The 6,851-nt window shown below is 46.6% G+C and overlaps 1 long non-coding RNA gene across 1 annotated transcript; it reads right to left on the bottom strand.

Annotated features, from left to right (window-relative positions):
- Positions 1 to 2,978: 2,978 nt before the first annotated feature.
- On the bottom strand, positions 2,979 to 4,088 carry LOC145425463 (uncharacterized). The gene is made up of 3 exons (XR_013906153.1): positions 4,002 to 4,088; positions 3,626 to 3,684; positions 2,979 to 3,340 (listed from the first exon to the last, which is right to left on the bottom strand). It is a non-coding gene; the product is annotated as an uncharacterized LOC145425463 (long non-coding RNA).
- Positions 4,089 to 6,851: the final 2,763 nt, after the last annotated feature.

The raw sequence follows: 6,851 nt of genomic DNA, 5'->3' as shown, positions 1-6,851 counted from the left end.
AACGGGGGAGGGGCCAAAGGCAACTACACCCGCCATGCACGGCAGCATCCAACTGCGGGCAAGGGGTCAAAAATGCCGGGAGGCAGGGCTCATTTACTCACTGCCTGCAACCAGGCCAACCAGGCAGCAGCAGCACCTTAACTGCTGAGGCTGCATGATAGCAACAACCTTGAGGTCCACTCTACTAGATGGGACCTTAGGAAGGGCTAATTCCCACACCCGGCATGCTCCAATCACCAACAGGTAGCCGGCACTAGACACAACTTGAATTCCCCCTTCACTGTTTCTAAGCTTCTGCGTCACAGTGCTGACAGGTAAAAGAATATGCTTGGAACTCTGACACATCTCCCCAATGTAGCCGAGCTACGAGCCAAGCCCTGCTGGTCACGTTAACCCGCAAGCTGCGGGCGACACGCCAGACAGGCTAACCGGTTGGATTAACGATAGGCCGGCACAAACCGTAGCCTGTCTATTATGTTTATTCCCCACAATGTTAAGCAGGCCAACAGCGAACACTTGGAACGCTGAAGCCGTATCCCTGGTGTGTGAACACACATAGCAGCCGAGCTGCACACTCACACACACACACAACACAAGTGGAGATCAAACGATCACCCGCGTCACGTCTGCACAGCTGTTTTATATGTAAGCTGTGGGGTGTAGCCGGGTGTGCCGGAGTGTCTTAAAGAAATATCCACACGCCACGACCAAGAGGGGTCGTTCCCCGTACATATGGAATATGTAACGGTGTGGAGAGATAGTCTCCATATGCTAGAGAAGATCAGCAAACACACAAACTGTGTGTGATACTTTTTTAAAGCAGGAACGTTTTCCAACATGTCCAGATATGTAACTTACATCTTTATGATTCATTTTAGAGTTTCTAAAATCAGATCGTGGATCAGTGAGTGTGCTGCTGATAATTCTGTGTTTTCCAAAAGTTTCATGAAAGTATCAGATTAGTTGAGGTTAAACTGGTTAGTTTGCAGGGCTGTGGTGAAGGTTACAGAGGTGCTCGGTGCAGAGTGTGGTCAGTGTTAGAGTGCACCAAGGTTAGCAGACGTCAAAGTCAATTTATGCCGATCCTTAAGTTCTCTTTTGAATGCTGGAGTTACAGAGTGCAGGCTTTGGATATCAGCCAAAGAGCTCATGTAACATCTGTTTATATGTTGTTGAACTGAGTGGTGACTGTGACGTGACATCAGCTGATCACAGCTGCAAAGGAAACTCCCAAAACAAATGACTGTGTGACTGAGTCTTTCCTAGGGCTGGGTATCGTCACTGATTTCTAGAATCGATTCAATTCCGATTCACAAGGTCCCGAATCGATTCGATCCACGATTCGATTCGATTCGATTTAAATCTGGGAAATTTTGACAGTCAGAAATATTATAGTTCAGATCAGTACATTTACATATTTTTGTATCAATAAAAAGGAAGCTGACACACGCAAGACTTTATCAAAGGTGTGAGCATTACAGCAGATGCCTTTGTGTCAAAGCAGCTGAAGATAAAACACAGAAAAACATGAAGGTGATTTTCCTGGCCTGGGATTTTATAAAAATATTCTGCAGTACATCAAAAACGAAAGAAAACCATTAATCAACATATGAACATTACCTCTGACGTTACAGCGATTTTATTAGAGACACGGTTAAGCGTTTTGCATTTTGAATAATTTTAAAAAGTTTAAATTTGTTACTGTCATATTCCCATATATCATTGTGATGTTGTTTATTCTATTACTCTTGTTCTCTTCTGCTTGTTTTCTTTTTTTCTTTCTCAACAGGTGATCGATATATGCATTTTTTTTCCTGCCCATTCTGTTGGTTTTTGTTTTTTGCCCTTCTCCCCCGTCCCTCTTCTCAGCTGTTTCTCTTTCCCTCTTTCTTTCTCCCCTTCTTTCCTCCAGTCAAGTCTGTCCCGTATTCAGCAAGTGAAAATAAAATAAACAAAAGGTGAATCAAATGGACCATTATGGCAAGGCTGGGATGGTCAATTTGGTAAAGTAAATCCGTTGGGCATCTTTCTTTGCCTTTAGACAACAATTCTGATGGCAAAAGAGCCAAACGGGACAGGCAAAAAAAAAAAAAATTGTTCAGTATTGAACAGCAGAAATGAGGTTTTCTTTTCGGAAGAATGTAAAAGGGAAAAAAAACAGTGGCCGACAGCACTGTAAGCAACAGTAGACTTGTGCGTAACAAGCAAGCGAATAATGAAGAAAGGGAAACTGTTCTTGAAGTTCAGAGAGAGAGAGAGAGTAAGAGAGAGGGAGAGAGAGAGAGCTGTGCATCATGGTCGAAGCAAAACAGTAAAAGTCAGAGTGAATTCATGACGATGTTTATGTGAAGCGTTTGGATCTTCTTTTGCTCTTGGTTCGGTCAATATTGTTTGGAGAGACATCAAACTAACAGCTTTAGAATCAGCGCATAAAGGGCGTGAACACAAAGCGCGGACCCGCCGACAGATCAGAATCAGCGAGCTGTCGGCTTTCAGCCCCGACCGTGAGAAAGGCGACATCTAACTGATTCTGATCCGCAGGTCGCGCTGTGTGTTTAAGTCTATGTGCAGAATCCCTGTACCTGCTCTCATTTAATGTCTTAACTGTTTGGTGGTTCTTGAAATTTTGTGAGATGTCACCAGAGATTCTGGCATTTCGGGCAAAATAAATTTATATTAAAAAAATCGATTCTGGATTTTAATGAATCGATTTTACGTTATCCAAGCCAGAATCGATTTTAATCGATGAATCGATTATAAAAACCCACCCCTAGTCTTTCCCATCATGTGTTCATTAATGAGCCTTACAGAGGTGCGTAGTTGTATTTATTAGCAGCAGGTTCCCCGTTTAAAGTCTTTATGCTAAGCTAACCATCTTCTGACATGAATGGACAGAATAAGGTCAATATTTTCATGTGACAGCAAATCTTTGACAAATCAATGCCCCCAAAGAACGATGACTTTATACTCTTGGATGAAATTAAATTACTGTGATATCTGGTTTGATTGTTGTGCAGAAAACTCTGTACTTTGCAGTTCAGCAATTTGTGCAACAGCTTGTTGTTTTTAAATGTTAAAATAAGTGAGGAAATATTTAAAAATATCTCTAGTGCACATAAATATTACACTTCACCTTCATCATCATATTACGCCTCAACAAAGTATAAACTTGCAGCAGTGACTCACTCTGATACAGAGGATGCAGCTGTCAGCACCCACTGGTCGGTGATCAGAGACCCTGCAGAAAAAGTGTCTACAGCAGTGAACCAGGGCCAACTTCCTGGTGCAGCATCACAAACTCCTGTGATGCTGCTGCTGTTCACAGCACTGCTGCCACATGCTGACAAAGAAGAGAGAGCACAGCTAAACAGATCAGCCAGCACATTAAAACCACTCAGATAGATAAAACTAATCAACACTCTGCTGGGAGATCCTGAGCAGTGACATTCATGTAGATGTTATTTTAACATTAGACTGTGGTTTACATGTGATCCACAGATGTTCCTCCTCTGTCTCAGAAAACTGGACGATTTTACAGAACAAAATCACAGTTTACAGAGAAAACAGAGTCTGAAACAAATGTGGACATCAGAGTTTTATATGTGCTCATTACTGTACAGCTTACAGAAGGAAGACAAGGTTCAAATGTCTTTGGATGCTTACTGGGCTGCTGTGAGTGACAACCTGAAAATGAAAAAACACAGATAAACCTGTTAAACCTGTGAAAGTAAGCACTGATTGTTTTTTCCAACTCGAAGAACCTATCATGCTAAACACAACACTTTTAAGGGGGAGAGGATTGTAGATCTTTAGGTTTAGTTTCTATATTTAAAGCAGCTTTTAAGAAAATCTGCATCTTTGCTGAGACAAAATCCAACTCTGTCATTGATGATGTTGATAATTTTGACAGAAAACCTTTAAACATTATCCTACAAGTTCATCTTCAAGTGACATGTCTTTGCTTTAAAGAAAGAAAACAACCAATCAAACCATTTTCTCACCTTTGCAGAAGAAAATGATCACCACAGTGAAGCAGCACAAACTGTTGGAGAGCCATGGTTAACTGCACCTGTTTCAGGTCATCTTAGTTATTATACCAAGCTAAACGTGAGTGTCTTCAGTTTGCGCACAGCTGCTTAACATTACTAGCACAGTCACCAGTGACCAGTTAGTTAAGTTAAAGCCACGAGTGAGACCGCAAACATGCCCACGTTTGCAGCAGAGGATCAGTGGACCGTCGTCGGACGACGTAAAGACCGGAGAGGAGGCCGCGACTTCACGAGCGACCGGAGAGGAGGCCGCGACTTCACGAGCGGCCGGAGATCACCCCGACGGACCAGCTACCCGTCCCGCAATAGACGCCGGACCTACGCATCGGTGGTCAGAGGACGTGACCACCGTGAGGATGAGAGAGAAATCTCTCACACATGGCAACGGAACCGGGTGAGAGAGCGGAGATCACCCCGACGGACTAGCTACCCGTCCCGCAACGGACGCCGGACCTACGCATCGGTGATCGGAGGACGTGACCACCGTGATGAGAGAGAAATCCCCCACACATGGCAACGGAATCGGGTGAGAGAGCGGAGATCACCCCGACGGACTAGCTACCCGTCCCGCAACGGATGCCGGACCTACGCATCGGTGATCGGAGGACGTGACCACCGTGATGAGAGAGAAATCCCCCACACATGGCAACGGAATCGGGTGAGAGAGCGGAGATCACCCCGACGGACCAGCTACCCATCCCGCAATGGACGCCGGACCTACGCATCAGTGGTCAGAGGACGTGACCACCGTGAGGATGAGAGAGAAATCCCTCACACATGGCAACGGAACCGGGGGAGAGAACGGCCGGCTGCGGACCGCTATGCTGTCCGTCACCGAGATCGGACTGAACGAGAGCGGCGGTTTGAACGGAGTCCAGCCCAGGACAGACGGTATGTAAAACACGCCAGATCCGAACGATCTGAGCCTCCCAAAAACAAAATACCGTCTGATGACCCGGATTTTTCTAACAAAGTCCGGATTATTCATAGACTCATTAAATCAGTCCACCACCTTAAAAATGTCTCAAGAGACGCATATCCGCCCTCTTTGAACAAAATAGCCCAGAACTTGATGACTGTTATTAAGCCAGCTGTCCCCAGTAAACGGACACAGACCCTTATTGAGGAGAATGCTGATAACTGGGCGCACACTACGGTTTCAATCCTCCGGGAACATTATTCTGAGGCCATGGAGAAGGAGTTAAAAAGCCTTTTTGAGTTCCCCAAGCAGGACTGGAGAGGACCCTTTGAAGTGGCGACATCCTAGGCCAAACGTAACCTGGGCCGCCGCCTCCAGCCTGAGTCGTTAGAACAGACCGAGGCAGTCATCGTGGCGAGACTGGCAGACACCAGATCGGCAGGGCGGGGCCATACAGCCGGCGAGCCGAGACGACAACCAGAGGCGAGTGAGGACCTGATACAGCTCGACCCTGTCGAACCTCCGGTGGAGGTGTTGCAGCCAGCTCCTTCCCACACGCGACCTGCCGCACCACAGCCCAGCACCAGCCGGGCCATTAAAGTTGCTGCGCAGATCCATGCTCCACCTGCAGCGAGCGCTGTAACCGTGGTGACAGCGACGACCATGACGGACCCCATCAGAGGTGACTGGTCACCCCTCATAGAGAGGCTGGTGGAGGAGGACGGTGACCTGAGGCCCACCACCACCCCTCAGGAAGATTCTCCTGAACCAGAACCCGAACCAACGTCACCTAAAGACCAGAGAGTGAGAAGGGTCCTCGACGCTCTCCACGTGACCTCCACTGGGGAGAAGTCACCTCCACCCACTCAGCCTCCACAGCCTTCGGAGGACATGGAGATCGAGGTAATGGACCTCACACAGGGGGAATTCACCCCCACCAAATCCAAGGGAGGTAGAAGAACAGCGCCCAAACCCCCGACAGCTTCACACTCCAGCCTGCCACGCACCACTCAGGATAGACTGAAATCCTGCGTGCAGACCCGCCTCCAAACGAGGAGAATTGAGGAATCCTCCTTGTCTCCTCCCTCTTCACCAGGTTCACCTATTCAGCAAACGCACCCTCCAACGAGACACCCGAACACGCAGAAGAAACTGCAAGACTGGAGTCTTCACATCAGAGAAACATCACTCATCATGGGTGACTCGAATGTGAGCATACTCCCATCCTTTTCAGCACCAGGAATACAAATTGACAGTTTTCCCGGGGCGAAATGGTGCCACACACAAGCCCTTTTGGAAAAAGCGACCTGCGACGAAGATTTGGAAACACTGGTGTTATCTTTTGGCCTAAACAATAGGTCACAAAGAGACAAAGACACACCGGTCACAGAGCTGAAAAAGGCACTGCAGACAGCCCAGGAAAGATTTCATGAGGCTGACATCTACATTCCAGCTATTAACTTCTCCTCAGCTCTGCCCCGGAATGAGCAGGAAACACTGCTGCACTTGAACACTTTTATTGCAGGTCTGGACGAACACATACCTACTCTTCCTGCTTCAATGTTCCACACAGAAAAGGACAATATCCACTGGACTGATAAGACAGCGAAGTGTATGTTGGAGCATTGGAGTAACTATGTAAATGTGGTGTCCCCATGAACCCAGCCAACAGGGAGGGGGTAAGTTGTGACAATTGCAACAGTGTCATTAATTTATCTAAACACTTTCAGCCTTCCACTGCTCAGCGGACCCTTTTAAGTAGGGGCCTTAATTTTATTCCCACAAAAGGTCACAATAAAAATTTCCTATTACAATGTAGATACGACATTCAACAATACCACAGAAGGGTCAAATTGGCTATACATTATGGGGATAAGTCTGAT

Source organism: Astatotilapia calliptera, chromosome 3 (genome assembly GCF_964374335.1).
Source record: "Astatotilapia calliptera chromosome 3, fAstCal68.1, whole genome shotgun sequence".
NCBI classification, from domain to species: Eukaryota; Metazoa; Chordata; class Actinopteri; order Cichliformes; family Cichlidae; genus Astatotilapia; species Astatotilapia calliptera.
This window is presented reverse-complemented; position numbering and strand designations above follow the sequence as displayed.